The following is a 21,220-nucleotide window of genomic DNA, read 5'->3' as shown; positions in this document are numbered from 1 at the left end:
ACTCCTAACTTCAGAGTTTACTGCAGATGAAGTTGTAACACAAGTTAATTACATGGTTATCGAGAGATAACGGAGCCACTCGAATGCAGTTTCTGGGCAATTACAATTGTTTCCAACAGAGTCCCCATATTGCAGCCATGAAATAGCATGTCGTTTTGCAGTAATTATGTAATTAACTCGTCTCACCGCTCTAGGTTGCACAACAATTAATTCACTCACAATGAGATAGACTCGACATCAGGCAGCCAGCCTTTGAAAACTCCTGAGAGCAGAGGTGGCCTTCTAGGAGGCCCCCGGCCCTGCTCTGCCCACTGCAGACCTTACCAGGGGACTCCTCAGTTCAACATGCCATGGAACATGCCAGATCCAGCACCATGGCCCCAGTTATTGCTGTGTCTTTTTCCTCATCCGGGAAATGGGGACGATCTATTTCCCAGGGTAGCCACGAGGCTGAGATCTACACTGTGAAGTACCGGGCCTGCATGAGCTGGGTTCATCATCCTGGACGTCATGAGGTGCTGAGCAAGAGACTTTCACCCAGGAAATCCCGTAGCAGTCCGCAGTTGCCCCCAAGAAGAGGCCACACAGGCCTTGGCTGTGGCAGGTGTCGAACCAATAGGAGGACAGAGGGAACAGAGAGGAAACCAGGCTCTCCCTGTAGCAGGGCAACCAGGGCAAGGCCATAGTGACTACTTGGGGCCAGGGATTATGTACCTGGTGAATGTCACACAGGCTCCCGAGAAAAGCCTGACCTAGGAAGTCCCCGGCCACAGGGGCACAGGAGAAACTTAGTTAAGTATAGGGCATGCATGGCTCTGACCTGGTTCTCCTTGGGACTGCAGAACTATTGAAGATTAGGGAAAGGGAGAGACAGGAAGTACTGAACATGAAGAGTTGGAGGCTGCAGCAGCTCGAGCCTCAGCCTGGGCCATGTGGGCGGTGGCAACGTGGACGGGCATGGGACTGTAGCTGAGCGGTCCCCTCTTCCTCCAACCAGCCCATGGGACCCCGTCTTCCCTCCCTGTGTTCCTTGGTGGCCAGTGTCAGAGATACCCTAACAAGGGGACTGGTACCCATGGAGTATGGTACTTGCTTATGCCCCTACTCCTTGGCCTGAAGCTGGACCACATAGTCTGCGTGTGGAAAGAAGTTTGATTCCAATCTTGACACTGCTGCACGGCCAATCATGAAATCTCACCTGGGTCCTCTCTTCTGGGCCTGGTCCCAGAAACTGCGCCACATCCTGAGATACACAGGATCCAGGGGAGAACCCACGTGAAATTCCTGCCTAGGAAGTCTCATCTCTGCGTGAAGACAATTGCTGTCTCCCTTAAAGCTGTCCGTGATCGTCACAGCCAGACTAACTACATCTGGCACAGAGTGCTTCCCAGCACCACCCATCTAGGGATGCTGCCACCAAGTGAGGGTAGATTCAGAAAAGATGCTTTGTGCTGCAACTCTACATTACCTCTACAACTATGATTTTGCCTAAAACTCAACAACTAAAGATGGGCTGATATGAAGATCAGTTGTCCACAAAAATAATTGGTCAAGCCTGGTTGATCATGAGAAGACAATCAGATCACACACACACACACACACATAGCTAAAGAGTGCTAATTAATCAGAATCTTATGAACAAACCTCATCCCTGCCCCTGGGGCAGACTTTCATACTGCCTTGTCTCAACAAGCGTGGGAGTCTCTTGCCCCCTAGACATGAGGTTGAAGGGTATCCCAGATCTCTCAGACTCTTGGAACCTACAGAGTAGATTGTTCTTGAGCTCCCTCCTCATTGGTGCCATATTTGTCACCCAGCAATTATCCCCCAACTTAGCAGCACCTCTGTGCTCCTGCCTGCTCTCCCTGAGGCCCCCGTGGTCTCCAGCACTCAGCACCTCTCCCCTCTGGTCTGGGCCCAGTGCTCACATAAGTTTCACGTCACACTTCCGCCCTGTGCTTTCTCCTTTTCACTACCTCTGCTTACTTCATGGAGCAAGGGACCTCCCTTGCTGGGGCTTGTCTGAGGACCCTCCCTCTCCAGTGGCAGGGCCAGACCCAGGAAGGGGAACGCAGTTGCTGCTCAGGACATCCATCAGGGCGCAGGGCAGAGGCGAAAGACGCTTTACTATGGAACTTCCATAGCAGGAAGAGAAAGAGTTGGGGGGGGGGGTGCGTCAAGGGCAGGTTTAAGGGAAAAAGGAAACCTGCAGCTCAGAGATTAGCTTGTAAAGCCTATTTCCAGTGAAGGAAAACAGACTTGGATTCAAATATTTTGGACTCTCCAAAGTGGTTTTTATTCTAGGGCACCATCCTTCCCCTTTATGAAATGTGGTGAAAATCCTCTGTGCTGCTGGCTTCCTCCAAACACCAGCTTCTTCCCCTCTTGAGCCCCAGGCTGCACACCTACCCAAGGTTTCCAGTGGGTGCTGCCTGGACCCCTCTTCTCTGAGCTTACATGCTCTGAGCCCAATCCAACAGCCCTTTCTCCAGACTATCCCCTTGGCATTGGGTTTTGCAGACCTTGTGGCCTCTGCAGGAAAAGCATGAGCCCCTGAGGGGCTCAGGAGCCCTTTGGCTGCCTGTGGCACAGGATTGGGGTCTCTATTCCTTCAGTCCCCTGCCTTATCTGGGGATACAACTAGATTCCGGAGAGGAACTGGTCCAGGGACTCCTGCCTGGGGCTTGATTTACACTCTTACCTCCCGAGTCTGCTCTGTGAGAGTGGGGAACCCCATTGGGACCTGTGGTTTCCTACGGTTCTGGCAAGTGCAGTTCTGTCTTTCGGAGTCTGAAGGTGCTAAGGGATAGAGGCAGTTCCCAGGCCACACCTCTTGTTGTAACAGGTCTCCCTGTTGCACTTGGGTAATATGGGGCTCTCCCCACGGGGGTCTCAGGGCTCTTCAGAGTGACCCAGGGCCCCCTACTTCTGCCCCCCTCCCTATCTGAGGTGGCACAGTTACCTGAGGTAGAGGAACAGAGAAGGAAAGATGGGAGAGAGTAAGAGAGGGGGGAAGGAAGGAAAGAGGGGAGATTGAGAGAGAGAGAGAAACAGATGGGAAGAGATGAGACAAGGTAGGAGAGCAGAGGGAATGAGCAACAGGTCTGGGAAGAATCTACAGGGGAGGGGTGGAGTGAGGACGGCTGTGGCGGCAAAGGACAGTGTGGCACAGTGGTGGCATGTGGCCCAGGAGCCAGATTAGGCGGGTTCAGACCATAGCTCCTCTGCCTGGCAGCTGCATGGCCTTGAGCTGCTCGCTTCACTCTCATCTTACAGGTGAGGAGTTTCTTCATCTTTCCAAGAAGGGTGCAGATAGCACCTACCCTCAGGACTGCCCTGAGCATTAGATGAGTCGTCACACGGCACCTACTCACAACTGCAGCTGGCTCGTGGTAAACGCCAGAACATGTAGCTGCTGCCGGAGCATTGACTTGATACAACCCGCATCAGGCCTGCCGCTTCTGAGGCCTGGGGCCCTCTTGCAGGAGGCCTGGGCTCCCCATAGCAGCCTCTTGCTGCACCCCACGGGCTGTTTCTGGGCCTCAGTGCGTGCTCCCTGGAAAGGGCACGGCGCCCTGGGACTGGTGGGGGAAAACAGCCAGGCAGACAAATGAAGCAGGCTTTCATAAATAAAAACAGTGCCCAGTAACTCTGTGAGGGAGGTGAGATTATCATCATCATCCCCATTTTACAGCTGAAGAAACTGAGGCTCAAAGTAATTACTTACTCCAGTAAGTAATAGGACTGGATCTGAACTCAGGCCTGGTCTGACTCCAGATTCCAATCAGGTAATTCCCATGTGAAACCGACACCTAGAGACAGCCCTTGTATGGGGAAGGGCCTGGGAGCGCACAGGCAGATGGTACCCATGAATAATCCTCTAGACCCCCCACTTTGCCCCTGTTTCTCTCTATGGCCCATCCCCCTGCTGAGAAGGTGGTCCTTGGGTAAGAGAGGGAGAGACGAGGAGGAAGAGTAAGTGACTTGGACGCTTCTGTCCCTTGAGCGCATCCTAAATGAGCCTGTTGCTGGGCCTGGCTTCTGCGGAATGCTGGGTGGAATGAGCAGTTCCAGATGATGTCATCAGAGGCAGTGCAGGCTGGAGCAGCGATCTGACATGGGCAGTTCCACCAATCCCTGGGCCGGGGTTTTATCGGCGAGGCAGGCCCCAGTGCACCAGCATTCAGTCAGTCAGGAAGCCAGCCTGCTCTGTGCCAGCCATGGCGGCAGGTGCGGGGGAATGGAAATCCCAGTGGAGAAGGCAGACAGGGTCCTTCTCCATGTGGGGTTTATAGTCTAGTGGGGGAGATAGGCAATAAATAAATAGGTCAGTAACGAGCTGAAGATAGTGTGGAGTGGCCGGAGAGAGGCCTGCTTTAGATAGAATGGGAAAGAATGATCTTTTCTTACCCACCTTTAGAGACCATCTTATCTAATGGGCTTGCTTTGGGGAAACTGAGGCCCAGAGTGATGGACAGGGGCACAGTGAAGCCAGCCTTGGTTCGGAGTTTGACCTTCTGGCCCTCAGCCTGGCTCAGAGCCATGTCTCCTGCATCCTGAGGCCTTCATTCCCGCAGGGATCCTGCTGGGGCACACAGTGCGTGGAGGAGAGGAAGAGCTGCTCAATCCTGATGTCTGCTCAGTGCTTCTCTCCCTTTACTTTCTGGGTTAATAAGAAACATTATTCCTTAAGATACCAAGAAATTGGGCTTGGGTTCTTGGCTGCCATCGCCAGTCTCCCTGCCCCATGATGCCACTAACTTGGGATATGTTGGCTGGATCGTGGTTTCTAGGGAATCTAGCCTGATTATTCTGGACACTTGGAGTTACTGTCCTCCACAGAGGATGCACCAAGAAAGTAGTTTCTCTGCAGACTCTGCATGACCCGTTTTCCAGGGGAAAAGACAGTTTGTTGTAAAAGCAGGAATTGGCAATGCCCGGAGGGCCACGGGACAATGGGGCTGACATGACCAGTCCTTCTTTCCCTTTCTCCAGACCTCACTGCCTTCAGCCTGCTGGCCTGTTCTGAGGGGGGAGGTACTCCAGGCTTAGGCTCAGCCTCAGGGCCCCTATTGGGCCTTCCTGCTTCCGGGGATCGAGAGAGAAGCCGAGGCAGGTGGGTTTCTCATGGCTGTATCCTGGGCACGGAGGTGTGGGGGCCCCTGTCTGCTGCCAACAACACACACCATGAGGTGCCCCTGGGAGAAGGGTTGTTTTGTGTGCCCTGTGATACTTCCCTACTTCACCCTGGGCTTTTGTGCAGGGCTATGGATTTCCAGAATGTGGCTGACGATAGAGCCCCTTGCTTCTAGCCTGGGGACATCAGGCCGGCCACCCACCCCTAGCTTCTCACAGTGAAGGAGTGAAGGGAACTTTGCCCAAAGCAGGGTTGGGTGGGCACTGGTTCTGTGGGCCTCAGGAGACCCTGGACCCCTTCTCCAAGTTCCCATGGGCTGGCCTCCCCTCAGCCGGGGCCCTGATGACCCAGTCCTGTCCTTTACCCCTTCCCCTGCACCTGCCTACTTACTTAGGGCTTATTTGGAAGCTAATCCCTGTATTCATTAAGTGACCCCTCCTCCTGGCCCTCTGCTTTCATTAGAGACATGAGAGCTAATTACTAGCCCCTCTGAGGCTCCACCACAAGCCATTTTAGAGCTGACACCGCCCTTTAAATGATTTAAAAATCCTCTTTCCCTGCAATGAAATGGGCTACTCTTCCCTCCCTGTTCAAACTAATTACTGTGCACTTCCCATCTGAAGAGGGACCCTACTCCTTGTCCTCCTCAGACAGTGGCTCCTCACAGAAGCCTTTTCGGGTTGCTGGGAAGGGAGGAGGTAGAAGCATCTGAGGCTCTTCTCTCTCCAGGCACACATCCCAGTGAGTTCAGGAAAGCTGAGCCTGATGGAGACCGGGCAGGACAGGCTCAGGCTGGAGAGCTGGATGGCGAGAAATTGTTAGCGAGTAGGGAGAAAAAGCAGCTCTCAGTGGTGGCCACCAGCCCCTCTGGGGCCTCAGTGCTGAAAAAGGTCCCCACCCAAATCTAAGGCTTGAACATGCCCTATGGAGACCAGGGCAGGGTCAGAGAACTCTCTGGAACTCTCCGTGGTTCTGGAGTTTTTGAGCCTGAACCCTTGGGCTCATGATCGGGTGCACAAAATGAAAGGGGTGGTGGAAATGACCCCTGAGTATTATGATGTAGGCTATGCCTGGAACACAGGAGTTCATCAACTCCAAAAGCAGTTCGATTCTATGACGGGAGGCCCCTGCTCAGGCCCCTCTGACTCCAGGAAGTGATGCCAACAGTGAGCATCGTGACCCTTGTCTTCTTCCCCTCTGGCCCAAACCAAATGGGCGGGGGGAGGGGGGAGAGAAAGACTCTACAAAGGAGTGGTCTTAATTTCAGCATATATATAAAAGCTTCTTTGAAGAATATAATTTTATTCTGCAATTTAGATGTTATATTTATCTAAATCACATAGGGGGGTTCCCTAACATTTTTTCTTTAACTTAGGGCCTCTAACTTGAGCTCCAAACTTCATGGGGCTCTGTTCACTGGGGGCTTTGCTATGTAATCTTAGAGGTCACCCCCCCATACACACATTCTGAGTCCCCTCCCCAGCGACATGTGGTGGTGGCTGTCACTACAGGCTCTCTTCCCACCCCTCCAGCAGTGGATGCACACCAATGCTCAGCCCAGAACCAGAACCTGTTAAAGTGGGAATATAAGGGGGAAAAGTGGCATGATCCACCCTCTCAGGGACCCCAAGTCCTCTGCAGTGTAAGTCCTAGGCCCTCCTCAGGTCAAGCAGGACTCAGGCTCTACCTTCTGCCACTGGCCTTGTCTCTGATGGCCCTCACCACTCGAAGCATGAGGCACCATACTGCTGTCCCCCTTCTTCCTGCACTCTACCAGTCCTATACCCCTTTAAGCCGTGCTTTCTTATTTTTGGTAGGGAAACAGACATTGATAAAAACTCCATACAGAGAAAGAGGCACAGATTTGAGCCCTACGATAGATTTAGGCTCCAGGCTTCTGACCCATCTGGGTGAGGATCGGATCCCGATTACACTTCTGGTTGCCTTTATTCCCTACAGGAATGCTCACATTTCCACCTACTCCCCGCTGCTCCTCAGTAGCCCCTTCGTGCAGCAAAATAATGCCCTTGGGCCTGGAGAGGTTTAAGAGGAAGGATATCGAGGGCTCCTTGCTCCCTGTGGGCAGTCTAAATTCCTGAGGTCATAGGTCTGTACCGTCTGGGAACTTGCCCCTAACAGGGCCAATGACAGCTCCGCATAACAGAAAATTTTTCTGCTTATTAAAAACACGTCACCTGTTTTGCTATATTGTATCTCACAGTCTCCCTGGGAGTGCATAGGTTAATGCCCCCCCCCCTTTACAGATGAGGAAATAAAGCACATTGTAATGTAGCTAGGTGGTGCAGAGGAGAGAATTCAAGTCAGCTCTTCTGCATCTGGGGACAGGGTAGCTGCTCTGTGGTATCTCAGGAATACACATCCATGTAAGCAGTACGTGGCAAGAATGAATGGGTGAGTATGATGTTGTCAGCACTCTGAAGAAGGGGCGGCCCACGTGGCACAAAACACCTGAGAGGAACCTGATATTGAGTTGCTTCCTGCGGAAAGAATAGCCGGAGATATGAGGGAGGCCTTACAGGTATAGGGGGAAGTCTGGGATCTCGACTTGCTGAAACGCAAGAGGGGACGCTGGAAGTGGAGTGGGTTTGGGGTTGAGGTGGGGGATAGGAAACAGGAAGCTGAACAGAAGAGTTTAAGCCCGGACTTGCAACACAAAGAGCTGTTATAGGTTCTTGAGCAGGACATGGGACACGAGCCCCTGTTTTCCAAGCCATGGCCACTTTCAATGTGTCCACTCCTGCAGGCATGTAGAAAACCTCACTGGCCACTACTCCTCAAAGCTCCACCTTAGTAAGGAGGGTGGGAGCCTGCAGTGAAGCAAGAGTACCTAGGAAGAAGGCTCTTGGTGGGTCAGGTTGGGGCCCAGGAAAACAGAATTATTTGAGCTGGGCCTCAGATTCATCTGGTGGAGACACAAGAGAAAGGACACTTCAGGCTGAGACAAAGCAAGTGCCTAGAGGTGGGAGCTCCTCCCCACCCGGGGAGCTCCAGGTGGAACAGGTAACCAGGGATGCTGCTAGAAGTAGGGGTGGAGGGAGCAAGTAAAGGGGTGCAGTTCTTGGAGACGCTGGATGGTCTCTGGGGAATCAGGCACATGATCAAGGTCAGGGGTGCCCTTTACTGGGGAGAGCTCCGAGGCCCGATAGACCAGAAAGGTTCTGCAGGTGGCAGAGTATAGTACGTGGGGTGACGTTTTTTCAATGCCACCTCTGCCAAGGAGTAATAACGCCAATTAAAAGCAGAGAGGACCATTTTCTTGGCTAAACACTGAGCATAACATGGCCCAGAGCAGAGCCCTGTGGCTGACTACTAGGCACCTCCTATCAGATTACCATTATTTAGTGATCTTTGGGGGCGGTTCTCCAAACAGCTGACTAGCACTGCGTCAAGCACGGTTTTCCATCACAGGCACGGATGAAGTTATGAAAGAATTTATCAAAAGTCCAGACACCGCAAAGCATCCCTGATAGCCGTCTAGTGACCTAGGCAGAAAAAAGTAACGTTGGTTTAATTCATCTCTCCCTCCCACCTTCCCTCCTTATGTAACTCCTGTTCCTCCTTCTGCCCACCTTTCCATCTCTCCAATGTATGTTGAGTGTCTAATGTAGGGTAAGGCAAGGGAGTTATAAAAGAAATGAAGCAAAGTCCCTGCCCTAAAAAACTCTCACAGAGAGGAGGAGAGTCAGGAGCCAGCCTGTGAAAAAGTCATAACTCGGTGTGGTCGGTGTCACGACAGCTTTAGAAAGGGGAGGTAACGAACTTGGCCTGGGAGACAGGGAAGGTTCTGGGGAAAGGACACTTGAGCCATCAAACAAGGGAGGATGAGCATAGCAGACAGTGGGTACAGGCCCAGAAGTGGGAGAGAGTGGGGCCTGGGTGAAGGGTGGCCCGAGGTTCAGTGTGCCTGCACAGGGATGCAGAGGCCCTGGAGGAGAGCAGCAAGGCCGCATGGGGCGGGAGGGTTGGGGGGGGCTGTCTCCCGCTGGGCTGGGAGATGGGCCTTTATCCTCGAGGAACAGGGAAATGTCAGAGCTTTGTAAGTGGAACAAGGCATGATCAGATCTGCACTCTTTGAAAGATCACTCTGGGGTGATATAAAGGGAGAATCAGAGGGAGCAGACACCAAGGGTGGGGACACCTGCAGTTTCACTTGCCCAGGTGAGAAATGAGTTTTGCATGGCTCGCTCCTCATGACCCCCTGCCGGGCTTTTTTTATTTTTATATCCATTCAAAAACATATACTAGAAGCATTCTGGGGGTGCGGAGGTGAAATGCTCCACCCTGCCACAGCCTCCAAGGTCTGTTTTTCCCCTTTTCAGAAAACCCAGCCTCCCATAGACCCTCCAAGGACTTTCACCCTTGATCTGCTCCTAGGGCATCTTCCAGTACAGAGAATAAAATGGCCAAAGCAAAAGTGTACACATTGGGCAAAGAATTTCTTACGAGTTGAGATGGGCTGTGGCCACCTCCTCCATCCTGCGGTTAGCAGGGAAGACATCTCGGCCTCATAGAGAAATGAACTGAGAATGGTCCCAATATCCCAAATGACTCATATGAGGGCATATTCTGTGAGCGAAGGGTCCTGTGAAAGCAGGGGCAGAAATGGGTCAAACACTTCCTTAACCCAATAATTCCAGGTCATAATGTTTGGAGAGAAATAAAAATCAGGTTACTAGCAGGCATATGCATCCCTCTGGTGAGAACCAGCTTGTGGTGGTGGTGAATTTCTCTCAGGTTTACCCAGGAGGAAGCAACACAGGTCTGGTTGAGAGATTGTACTAGAAAGGGTCAAAGCGCGGACATCTTCTCTCTCATATAGACAAGGGAGCATCTCCCTGAGACACCCTCTGTGGTGGACATTTGGTTAAGGTCCAACCTCCATTCTGTAGATGATCAGTCTAAATCGAATGCTCTCTGCACCTCTTTTTTCTTATTATTCGTCCAGGGTAAGTAGGTATCCAAGTTATCCTGGTCAAACTAAGGACTTATATTTATGATTGGAGGAGAGGTTTTCTTTCTTTTGGTGTGTGAATAAAGAAACAGGTAGCCCTGTTTGCCACTGGTAGCATCTTTTTTTATTATTAAATTTTTTGATGTTTACTTATTTTTGAGAGAGAGAGAGAGAGAGAGACAAAGACAGAGACAGAACATGAGCAGGGAAGGGGTGGAGAGAGAGGGAGACACAGAATCGGAAGCAGGCTCCAGGCTCTGAGCCGTCAGCACAGAGCCCCACGCAGGGCTCGAACTCATGAACTGCGAGATCATGACCTGAGCCAAAGTCAGATGCTTCACTGACTGAGCCACCCAGGCGCCCCGCCACTGGAAGCATCTTAGGACCACAAGGAAAACCAAGAAGGCAGAATGACACCAAGGAAGGTGGGATGGAGGAATGGGAAACTCCCATGTCCTTGACAGCTTCATTCAGCTGCTGGTAGTTCGTACTTGGGGCCTGCTGTACTTCCTATACTCTTATTCTTCAAGCCCCTTTGAGTCGGGAGTTTCTGTTACTTGCAGCTCAAAGCATCTATACTAACACACTCTCCAAAGGGCTCCAAAGGCGGGGTCTTGTACCCCCTTGGTGTAGTACAAGGGAACTTTTTGGTTGCCTAAAATCTCATGCCACTGTCTTCCAGCTTCCCGTATGATTTCAGGTGCTTCGTTAAACCCCTCAAGAGCAGAACAGCTTATAACCCCGTCCACTGGAGTTAAGTATGTATTAGACCAGGAGAAGACAAGGCAGAGTAGCACTCAGAGTAGAGGCAGGACCTTCTTTGTCCTCAGATGGGCCACTGGCCCTACAGCTCCCCAGGCCTGAGGGTCCAAGGGCCAATTTCCCAATTGTCCTTTCAAGAGAATATCAACAGACTATGCACTTGCCTTACCTGAGGGCCAGGAAGGAGGGCCTTGAACAGCAGGTGAGGGGTGGCTGTTCTCTCCTTAGGCAGCAATATATTCAGTCCCATCCAACCCTGCATTTCACCCCCCTCCCTGACCCTGTTGCTTGAGGGGAAGGGCCATGTACACGCAGGTAGCAACTGGGAGATCCAATGTGCATGGGCCCCAAGCCCAGCCGAAGCCCGAGGCCAGTGTCCCAATGGGTCAACTGGCAGGCAGGCAGGCAAAAGCTGGAAGCTGTTGTTTTCTTGTTCCCTCAGGCTGAGGCATCAGCTAGAATGGGCTCTTGAAAGCTTCTGAAGGGAGCTTGTGCAGTCAGCCTGCCCTAGCTCCAAGGCATGGCCTGGCTGGGACTAGGAAACCTTCAAAGCTGTTCTCCTTCCCATCCCCTGCCTTGGAAACATGAAAGGGATTCTGATGCCCCATGCTGGTTGCTTTGATATTCAGCCTTGCCCACTGAAAAGACATTTCCCTGCCAATGCTCTCTGTCTCTCCCCTGTGACTCTTGCCCTGTCTCCTCTTTGTCTCTCCCTCTCTCTTTTCCTACCTTTCAGTCTCTGTCTCCTTTTGACTCTCTCTCCCTCTGTCTCTCTCTCTCCCTCCCACCCTCCTTCCCTGGTTCTATGTAGCTAAGATATTTTTTCTCCAGTAAAATCTGAGTCACCCTGTGTAAGATGGTTGGGCTCACTGGAGAGGTTGCCACAGGGCCTTTGCTGGCCCAAGCCTGAGGCTGCACAGCCCCCACCCTCCTTTCTTAGAAAGGACGTGAGCCCTTTGATGTTTATTTATTTATTTATTTATTTTAAACGTTTTTATTTATTTTTGAGACAGAGAGAGACAGAGCATGAACGGGGGAGGGTCACAGAGAGAGGGAGACACAGAATCTGAAACAGGCTCCAGGCTCTGAGCTGTCAGCACAGAGCCTGACGTGGGGCTCGAACTCACGGACTGTGAGATCATGACCTGAGCCGAAGTCCTACACTCAACCAACCAAGCCACCCAGGCGCCCCGTTTATTTATTTTTGAGAGAGACGGAGACAGAATGTGAGTGGGTTAGGGGCAGAGACAGAGGGAGACACAGAATCCAAAGCAGGCTCTAGGCTCCAAGCTGTCAGCACAGAGCCTGACACCGGGCTTGAACTCACAAACTGTGAGATCATGACCTGAGCCGAAGTCAGACGTTCAACCGACTGAGCCACCCAGGCGCCCCAGGAAGTGAGTCCTTTGAAACGTGGGTGCTCACAAGTGGTTCTGCCTAAAGAAGTGAGAGCCTCTCTATGTCATCTGGGAGGCTCCCCCAGACCCCAGAATATCCCCTAGCCCATCTGCCTAGAGCCTAAAACCATCATCATTAGTCAAGCCACTGGGAGTCCCCTTGGAGGGGTGTGGTCTGCCATACGCACAAGATTGTGTTTAGGTCTCGTGTTTTGTCTTGAAAGTTCACACACATCTTCATAATTCAGTCTTTTTAAGGTACGCTTTTAATGAGATGTAAACAGAAGTGCTCCCATCTTAAGTGCTCTGTCCCATGATTTTTCAAAAGAAGCACACCTGTGTCACCAGAACCCAGAGTAAAGGGTTCATCGTCAGCACCCTAAGAAGCCCTAGTGCCCTTTCCAGTCACTGTCCCTGAAAGGCGACCTCTATTCCGCCAGTCCATAATATATGCTTTTCAAAATATATGTTTTAAACTCCTTTCTACGTAGCGAAAGTGTTGTTTGCAGAAGCCTGTACTTGTCCTGTGGCATTCCCAAGTCCCAGCATAGCACTGGGTGCTCCAGATGAAAAAGCACAGAGTCTCTTCTTGCCTGTCTTCCAGAAACTTCAGGAAATGAGGACTAGCTTTACTATTACCACCACTGAACAGTTAAGAAACCAATGTTCAGAGGGATGTGATTTGCCCAAGGCCACTGAGCCTGAGTGATAAGTCAGGGATTTGAGACCCCTGCCAGGACCCTGAAGCTCTAGGGGGAAAGATATTTGCTCCCTGGAGCCTGAGTTGTCCCATCTGATGAAAGGATTCCTGTTGAGAGCTTGATAACATCATATTAGAGACGTACAGGGGGTAGGGGACTAGGGTTTAAGCAATACTGACTCCTAGAATGTGGTCATGACAATGAGGGCAGGATCCCAGGAAACCTGACTGAGATGACCAGTGGGCCAGTGGGTGCTACCTTCAGAATCAGGCTCCCGAGAGGAGGTCACCTTAGTCTTCTGAGCCAAGCATGACCTTGGGCTCCTGGATCCATTACCAAATACTCAGTGGCCCTTCCCGAGGGGCAGAGGAGAACAGGACATGGTCCTGCCTCCATAGTGTGGCTGGGTGACCTTGGACAGGTCTCTTCCCTACTCTTATTTACAAAAGAAGAAACTGGAAGAAATTTCCCAAAACAGCCCAATGTGGCTTGCAGCCCCCAGGCCCCTCCAGCAAGGTATGCTGCCAGGGCCGAGGGTCCTGCCAGGGTCACATTAATAGAACAGGACTCAAATGGTCTAGAAGGGGAGAGCCAGATGGCGCAGCCCCACTGCCCCCCCACCAGGCTGGAGGCCTCCATCTCACACACCCCTAACACCCTGAGGAAGGCTGCATGCAATTCTCAGCTCGCAGGGCTCAGAGGAGGGGGTCCCTCAGCAGATTCTGGGGCTGTAGGAAACCCACTTGGCGAGGATCACACCAAATTTTTCTAAAATTCAGAGAACTGGAGAAGGTGATCTTTTTGGCTCCCTTTCAGAACAATGAGTGTGAACCTTAGTGGACGGGAGGGGTTGTGGAGGGGGTTCTTGCCAAGAACCTTATTGCCGACCAGAGTATGGTGTCTAACATGTGGCACATGACAGACTCACTCTGCTCTCTCCTGGCCAGACCACTTCTGGTCTTTGGAATTCAGGAAGGAGGTTCAGGGTGGGAGGGAGAAGACAGACCATGTAGGACAAGGAGCCTGTGCTGCAGCTGAGCTGGTTTACCCTACGGGAGAGCAGCCTCGGGGGCATGGTTTTCCTGACCGTGGAGCAAAGTGGTCAGAAGCGAGGGCTCAGGTCTGGCAAAGTGGGGTTTGGTGTCTCGTGCTACTGCCCTCACCAGTGACCTTTGCTCAGGTTACGTCCTATGTCTGTGCCCCAGAAACCCACCTACCTCACGGGACCGTAGGAGCACTAAATTGAGGTGATGCGTGACAGGTGCCTTGTACTGTGTGTGGCACATAGTAGTTCAGTTAACATTAGATACTATTATGGTTATTACTGTTGTGAGCTGAGTGGCTCTTCTGGGGAGTGGGAGACTCAGGGTGGGGGTCAGAGAGAAAGGAGCAGGCAGACTCTGTAATAAAGACCACCCTTCTCGGTATGAAAGCTGCCTCAGTGGCTGTCAGCTTCCCACCCCTAGCAGTGTTCAAACGGAAGCTGAATGACCCCCCCTCCCCAACTCTAAGCGCCACTCCCAGCTCTTAGCCAGACTTTTGGGGTCCCTTCCACTTTTGCATCTGGCGGGGATGCCCATGACAATCTGTCTGTCTGTCCCCTGGGCTCTTATTCCAGTCCAGAGCAAAGGAAATGGGCAGGTGGTGTGGTCCCAGCCAGTGTCTGCAGCGGAGGATGCAAAAACTCCTTCCTGATTGATCTCTCTGCTCAGAAAGGCCTTCAGAATTCCTCTTTCTGAGCACAAGCAGCAGGATAGGGACAGGGATGAGGGCAGGAAGAGGTGGCTTAATAAAAAATCCCAATAAAGCTCTGCAGCCCCTGGTGGCCAGGGGCAGGTCCTGGGCACAAGCCTTCCTTGGACCCGCCCACCCGGGGGCCCTGACTAATATTCCTGGAGCCTCTGTCTGCCCTTGGCTTCATTAACAATGCTGAAGGGGCTGAGAGGTCCAAGGGGGCTCCCAAATGCTGCCTGACAATATTGCTGAGCCGCCCACACCAGCCCCACCCCAGTGCACGCACCCCCCCCCCCCAACATTCCAGACCCTCTGCTGAGGAATGGGTTTGATTCAATCAGATATTTGCCTGTGGGACCGGCCGGGTCAATTTATTATGGGCCGATGCCAGCTCCAGGGAGTCAGGCAGCCCTGGCGTGGAATTTGGAGCGAGGACTCATTAAAGAGCAGCTGAGATGTGCAGGGGTGGGGTTCTGTTCCCCCAGAGCAAGCAGACCCAAGGGTAGGCTCTAGCTAGAAAAGGCTGGGCTAGGGTAGCTGAGGGCAGAAACAGAGGCACAGCCCACAGGCGGCACTGCCCTCCTGGTCAGAGCTGGTCTTCCTCCCCTGTGAGCTCTGGGTGTGACAAGCTCGGGCCCTGTTCCCTCTACCTACCCCCTACTCTAACGCTTTAAGGAGTTGGGACTCAGAAAAGCTAAGTCTGGCCAGTTTGAAGACAGCCAGACAAAGGCCTGGTGCGGGACCGCCAGGAGCGCTAGGCCCTCAGCTGCCTACAAAAGGAAGGGAAAGGGAGTGCAGACTTTGCAGTTCAGCTTAAAAAACAAACCTGTGAAACAGAGCCAGGCCCCCCTCCTTCCCCCTCACTCCAGCATTAGCAGGAGGGGCTGAAAACATTTGTTCAGAGAGAGGGGGGGTGAAAAACCCTAAGTGCTTCTGCTTCCTTTTTTTTGCCAAATCATGCAGAAGATGCTGGCAGCTGCAAAGATTCAATTATGCACAATGCGAAAAATCATTTACAAAAATAATGGCACTCGAAAAAAATGGCCTCTCCAGAAATGGCGTGGAACAATAAATCCGTTAATTAGCTAATTAATATTCAATTGGGGTCAGTGGGCTTAATAGAACCTTTCTTGGAGACCCAAGAAATTCTAAACTGCCTCGAGGCGCCTGCCCACTGCCATTATCTCGGGCGAGCAGGCCCTTATCGGGCCGCCAGCTGTCCCCGAACAATGCAGGCCCTTATCAGCTGGGGCAGCAGCCCTGGCCGCTTGCTCGGGCTCCCTCCACCCAGAGGAACACACAGCCTCTTGGTAATTGATATATGGCGCAGCTTTGTCTGAGGCTGTTTGCTCTGCTGGTATTTAAGGCAGCGCGGGCCCCCTGATTGATTGCCATTGGCCAAGTTTCTGCCGTCAATGACAACCTGTCAATGAGGGACCAGCCAATGACAGTGGCTAACACTCCTGATACCCTGGCCACCTGGGCCAGGCTGGAGGCCCGACACATGGCAACATGACCCATTGGGTTTGACTTGAGTTTGTTGCCCTCCTCAAGTGGGAACCCAAACCCTCATAGCCTTGAGTGTTTGAGTGGAGGACCAGCATCCCCTGCCCTGCTTTGCCGAGAGGTTGGGCCAGACCCTCGCTGCTCTAAGTGTAGTACATGGTCTTGCAGCATCTATCGGCTGGGAGATGGCCGAAATTCTTGGGCCTCCCTCAGATCTCCCGAATGTGGCTTTCTGGGGATGGGGCCCAGTAGTCTACGTTTCATCGAACTCCTTAGATGACTCAGATGCATACTGAAGTTCAAGCAGCAGTTGACAAAATAAGAGTTCCCACTCCTAGCTGTGTCTTAGAGTCACCTGGGATGGGGGAGAACTCAATACACACATTCCTGGGTCCTGCCGTGTAGAGTCACTTTTCCCTTATCCGCTGAAAGCACTGGGGTGTACAAGTCACCCTGGGAACACTAGGGCTGGCCAACAAACAGTGAAACAGGCCGCCATGATCATGGCCTGTTGGGAGTCCTGTCCAGTATAGAACAAGGCAGCACACGCCCACCAGGATAGTCAAGCTCTGGCTATACAGGAATTGAGCTCCAGAAAACCCATTGGGAGCCAATGACAGTCCCTGTGGGAGGAAGGGCCCCCAGGCTAGCCCCCAGATATGTGAGACCCATAGCAAAGCTGAAACTCAGTACATCTCTTTAGCAGCAGGTGCCATGGGCAGAGAAGGGAAGAGGAGGAAGTGGAGAAAGGGAAGAAGATTATGGAGAGGGGATTTATCTATTCTCTCCCCAAGGCTCATACCCCAGATTCAGGCCTTGGCTACTTCTGAGTGGGCAAGTGTTCCTCAGTGTCCTGCATTCCCATCCTGCCCTACCTTCTCTCTTCACCCCAATGGCCCATCCTCTATCATGTACCTTCCCAGGTCTGCCCCGTCAGGTAGGGCTCAGTGTTCCATAGCTCACCTCTCCCTGCCTTCCCCCAACCCATACCCCCATGTCCAGGGTCACAAGCACTCAGGGAGCAGCTATGGCTCTCTCCACATGTCAAAGAACAAGCCTGAGTCACTGAGGTAGAGGGCTTTAGTCAGACGTGGACTTGGAGGCAACCAAGGATGAGGAAGTGGGGAAGAGTGCACTCTTCTCTCAGGTGCTATGTGGGAGTCAGTCAAGCAATAGGAACCAGGAGGCCATGGGTAGGGGCAAACACCAGGCATAGCCCAGCTCAGCTTTAAAGCCCCTGACCCCACAAAGTTGGGGAGGAATTTGTAGATCACAGAGCTTGGTGATAGGAGTTCAGGGCTCTGTTTCCCAGAGAGCCAAGGCCAGGTGCAAGGTGGACTGAGCATCAGCAAGTGACAGGGCCCCAGCCACAATGGGGCAAAGCTAATCTGAGCAGAGGGCAGCTCTAAGTAGGAAGGTGGCATCCCTGGACAGGTAACCCAATGGGGCCTTGAACAAGTTAGGATGAAGTGATCAACCCTAGCTGGGGCCTGAGGCAGGGACCAGCTGTGATACTGAGTGAGACCAGAGTGACATCTCTTGAGCCACACTGAGGCCACAGGTAGGTTCAGTGGCTGATGAGAGAGAAAAGAAAGAAGCCAAGGAGGCAGAGATTTGTTAATCTAAGCACTTCCTTTGTTTTTAATGCGATTCCACAGCAAGGGCTCAACGTGCTGCTACTCTGGGGTCATTCCTGTCTTGAGAAACAGGTGCCCTTAGGTCCTTGACCTCCATGTGGGAAGGTTAACAGCTGCCCTAGGCCTCTGGGGAAGCTCAGCGGCTGCACGCTCTGTGTGTGCTGTCACTAGCACTCAGCATGGGACCGGGCATACCTCATGCTCAGAGTCCCAACTAAACCATCTTTTCATTGGTGCCCTCCCTGGGGACTCTTGGTGCATCAAAAGGCTGTTGCATAATATCAGAGGCAGTTATCCATCATCCAACACTCTGCTGCTAGGTTAAGTGACTGCCATTCTGATATGTTAACAAACCCTCATGAGAAAAATAACCTTCCATTTAGTAAGCAAAACATTGACTTGAGAACCCATGGATTAGCCCAAACCCTAATTTACCAAGTTAGCAAGTAACTTCTAAAGCTTCCCAGAATGTCAAAAACAGTCCCTTCCTTCTCCCACGAATGTGCACATACATGACTTTTGCCCTCATAGGGCTCCTGGGCCCTCACTGAGCAAGTCTGTTCCTTTGAAAAACTCGGGTTTGGCTCAGCTTGTCAGATCTTGGGATTGAAGGCCCAAAGTAGGCTACAGTCTTGGCTCCACCCACTTTGGAGAGTGAGCATGTGATCCCAGGTTGGGGGTACTGCCCTGCACAAGATGGTGGCAAGAGCAAGATACCCCCATCCTCCTCTGGCAGATCGAATCTGTCTAGGTTATGTTTCAGGAGGCCACTGGGTGCTGGTCCCCCTCGGAGAGGCTCCCATAGCCAGCTGGTGGTGGGAGAGAGAGACCGTGAGAGTCTCAGAGACAGACTTGGGAGAGAGAGACACCAAAAGCGCTGGTTGGTTTGTGTAAGAATGAGGGGGAGCTCTAGTCATTGGTTAAATTATCTGGGACTCTCCTTTGGCTGCCACAGAGACTTCCTATGTCTATGATGACAGATGCCAGGTGGTGGTGGAAGCCGGGGTGGGCTGGGACACTGGAGGTTTTCCTGACCCAAAGTCCCTATTTTGATCTTGAGTCTCTGGTGTCCTGCAAGCCCACAGTGGGCTCTTTCCTGAGAAGAGGAAAAGCAGAGCGTGTTCCCAATTCCCTCAGCCCCTTGTCCTTGAAACACCAGACATCAGACCAGTGTCCACCGTGACTTTATAGATGAGGGAACTGAGTCTCAGGGTGTGTCCAAGTACACAGTATATACATCGAGTCAGGTGTTAGGCTGGGACTCCAGGAACAGCCCTCTATCTCTCTTCATTTCTCTGCCTCCTGCCCACCACTCACTCCCCTCATCTGTCTCCATTGTGGGGGAGTCCAGGCCCCACCACCAAAGGAAAGAAAGTTTCTGCTCACCTGAAAACCAGCCATAGGAGCAGGAGGCCCTGAGTGCGCCTGCGGAGTTTGGAGCTCCTTCAACTTCACGACTAATTGCAGAGAGGCAGTGGGCGGGCTCTTGGCAGGCGATTAGCTGTCCCACTGCATGAATAATTTGCATAGAAAATGCTTTATTTTGGCAATCTATTAAAGGGCCCACAGTGCTGTGGCTTATCTCAGCCTCACAGCAAGGAGAAGGCTTGGCTATCTCGTTAAGTTCTGTTGATGCATAACAATTTGAAATGGGCACAAGCTAGTATGACATTTAAAGATGCCTTCACTTAATTATATTACACAAACATGGGGTTGTTTATCCTTGGGAATAAAGTCTTTTTGAAGTCAAAGTTGGCATGTGCATAAAGGAGGGCATTTTAACTGATTTTTCAAGAGGGGGCCTCCTCACTTCAAACTTGGGGGGTTGCATTTCCCTAAGGCCTCATAACACAGAGGGTTCTATGGCTGAGATGCAGACTTTGAGATTGGTTCTCTTGTTCTTCTTCTCTGGGGGTGGCCTACAGTTTGGCACTTAATACAAAATTGTGGAAAGAAAAGCTTATTAGAGCAAGGAAAAGAGACTTACTGTGTGACCTTGGGCAAGCCCCTCCCCGTCTCTGAGCCTCTGCTGCCTCACGTGCAACATGTGGGGTGGGGCTTTCCTGCTCTAAGGCAATGACTGGCAAACCACAGTGTATTTTTGCTTTCTCTTTGCCTCTCATCTTGTTGACTCTGTAAATAAAAAGACAGCCTCTTTGTTAAGAGCCAAAGGGAATTCAGGGTCCCATTCATGCTCTTTCTAAGGACTGGAAACATGCTAGGAAAGAGAGATTAGGGAAAACTAGGAAGAGTCTTGCAGCTGTAGAGGTATCAGGTATGTTTTTGCTCTGCCAAGCCAGGAGTCCCCAGGAGACCACAAAGCTAGCAGCCTTGCCTCACTTCCTTGAGAAGCAGGAACTGGGCCCTGGCTGGAGGGAATGAAAGGAAAAGCCCTAGTGGCATTGAGAAAATCTGCAAAGCTCTGAGAAGCCTGCTTTGCCCACAAGGTGCTCATGGAAAAGCTTATGGATCCTGGCTATCTCTTCACCTCTGAGCATTAGAGCAGAGACCAGTGCTGCTGTGGGAGGAGCTCTGGACACAAGGTTAGGTGGGCTGGTTTCTGGCAGGGTAGAGCCTTTGATGTTTCCAGTGACAGTGCTGCCTGAATAAGTCTTTCAAGAGAAAAAGATGCAGAGAAAGGAGGGTTTGTCCAGGGCCCTGACTTCCAGGCTCTATGTTCCTCCTGGAGTTAAGCTTTCTGGAAAGCAGACTCGCATCCCGCCTTCCACTCCCCTTCTTGCCCCCTAGGACTGAAGACTGAACTCTCCAAAGCTCACAGACAACATGCTCCTGCTCTGCCTCTTCCTGGTACTTAAAAAAATAGATTTGTGATTAATGGACACATTATCTGTGATTAACTATAGACAATTCCCATTCCATTATGACTTCCTAGAAACATAACTCTCTGTTAAAATAATGGAGAGAGTATTAATTAGCATTAATAGTTAACCTTATATTTAACTGATGTGTGCCACTTTGAATAAAACCTAAAGAAATGCCACCTCCCAGACACAATTAGGTCACTCCTTGGCTAGTCATGAACTGTTGGTGGTCACTGCCTGCTCTAACATGATTGTCCCCCAGTCTTGGGTAAAACTAACCCATTGAGTATGTAAATCTTGAGTCAAAACCTTCCTGGTGGTTCCTAGAAAGAGCTTCATCTTCAAATGCTAGCGTGAAACTAATAGTTGAGGTGAGAGAACTCACTCTCTGTTAGGCTTGTGCCATCTGGAGAATAAGAAGCAACATTACCACTCACTGAGCAGTTGTTCTGAACCAGACCCTGTGTTAAGCACTTGTTGAGGCTAAACTACATGAAATTAGTGTTTTTGTAGTTCAAAAATGGCCAACTGGTGGCAACTTCCTACAACTCA

At 51.6% G+C, this 21,220-nt stretch overlaps 1 long non-coding RNA gene across 1 annotated transcript; it reads right to left on the bottom strand.

The window, feature by feature from the left end:
• Window positions 1-1,150: 1,150 nt before the first annotated feature.
• On the bottom strand, window positions 1,151-19,316 carry LOC115525802. Its single transcript, XR_003972469.1, has 4 exons — window positions 19,233-19,316; window positions 9,602-9,740; window positions 4,415-4,582; window positions 1,151-4,296 (listed from the first exon to the last, which is right to left on the bottom strand). It is a non-coding gene; the product is annotated as an uncharacterized LOC115525802 (long non-coding RNA).
• Between the last annotated feature and the right edge of the window lie 1,904 nt (window positions 19,317-21,220).

The sequence above is a fragment of the Lynx canadensis genome, chromosome D1 (genome assembly GCF_007474595.2).
Source record: "Lynx canadensis isolate LIC74 chromosome D1, mLynCan4.pri.v2, whole genome shotgun sequence".
NCBI lineage: Eukaryota > Metazoa > Chordata > Mammalia > Carnivora > Felidae > Lynx > Lynx canadensis.
This window is presented reverse-complemented; position numbering and strand designations above follow the sequence as displayed.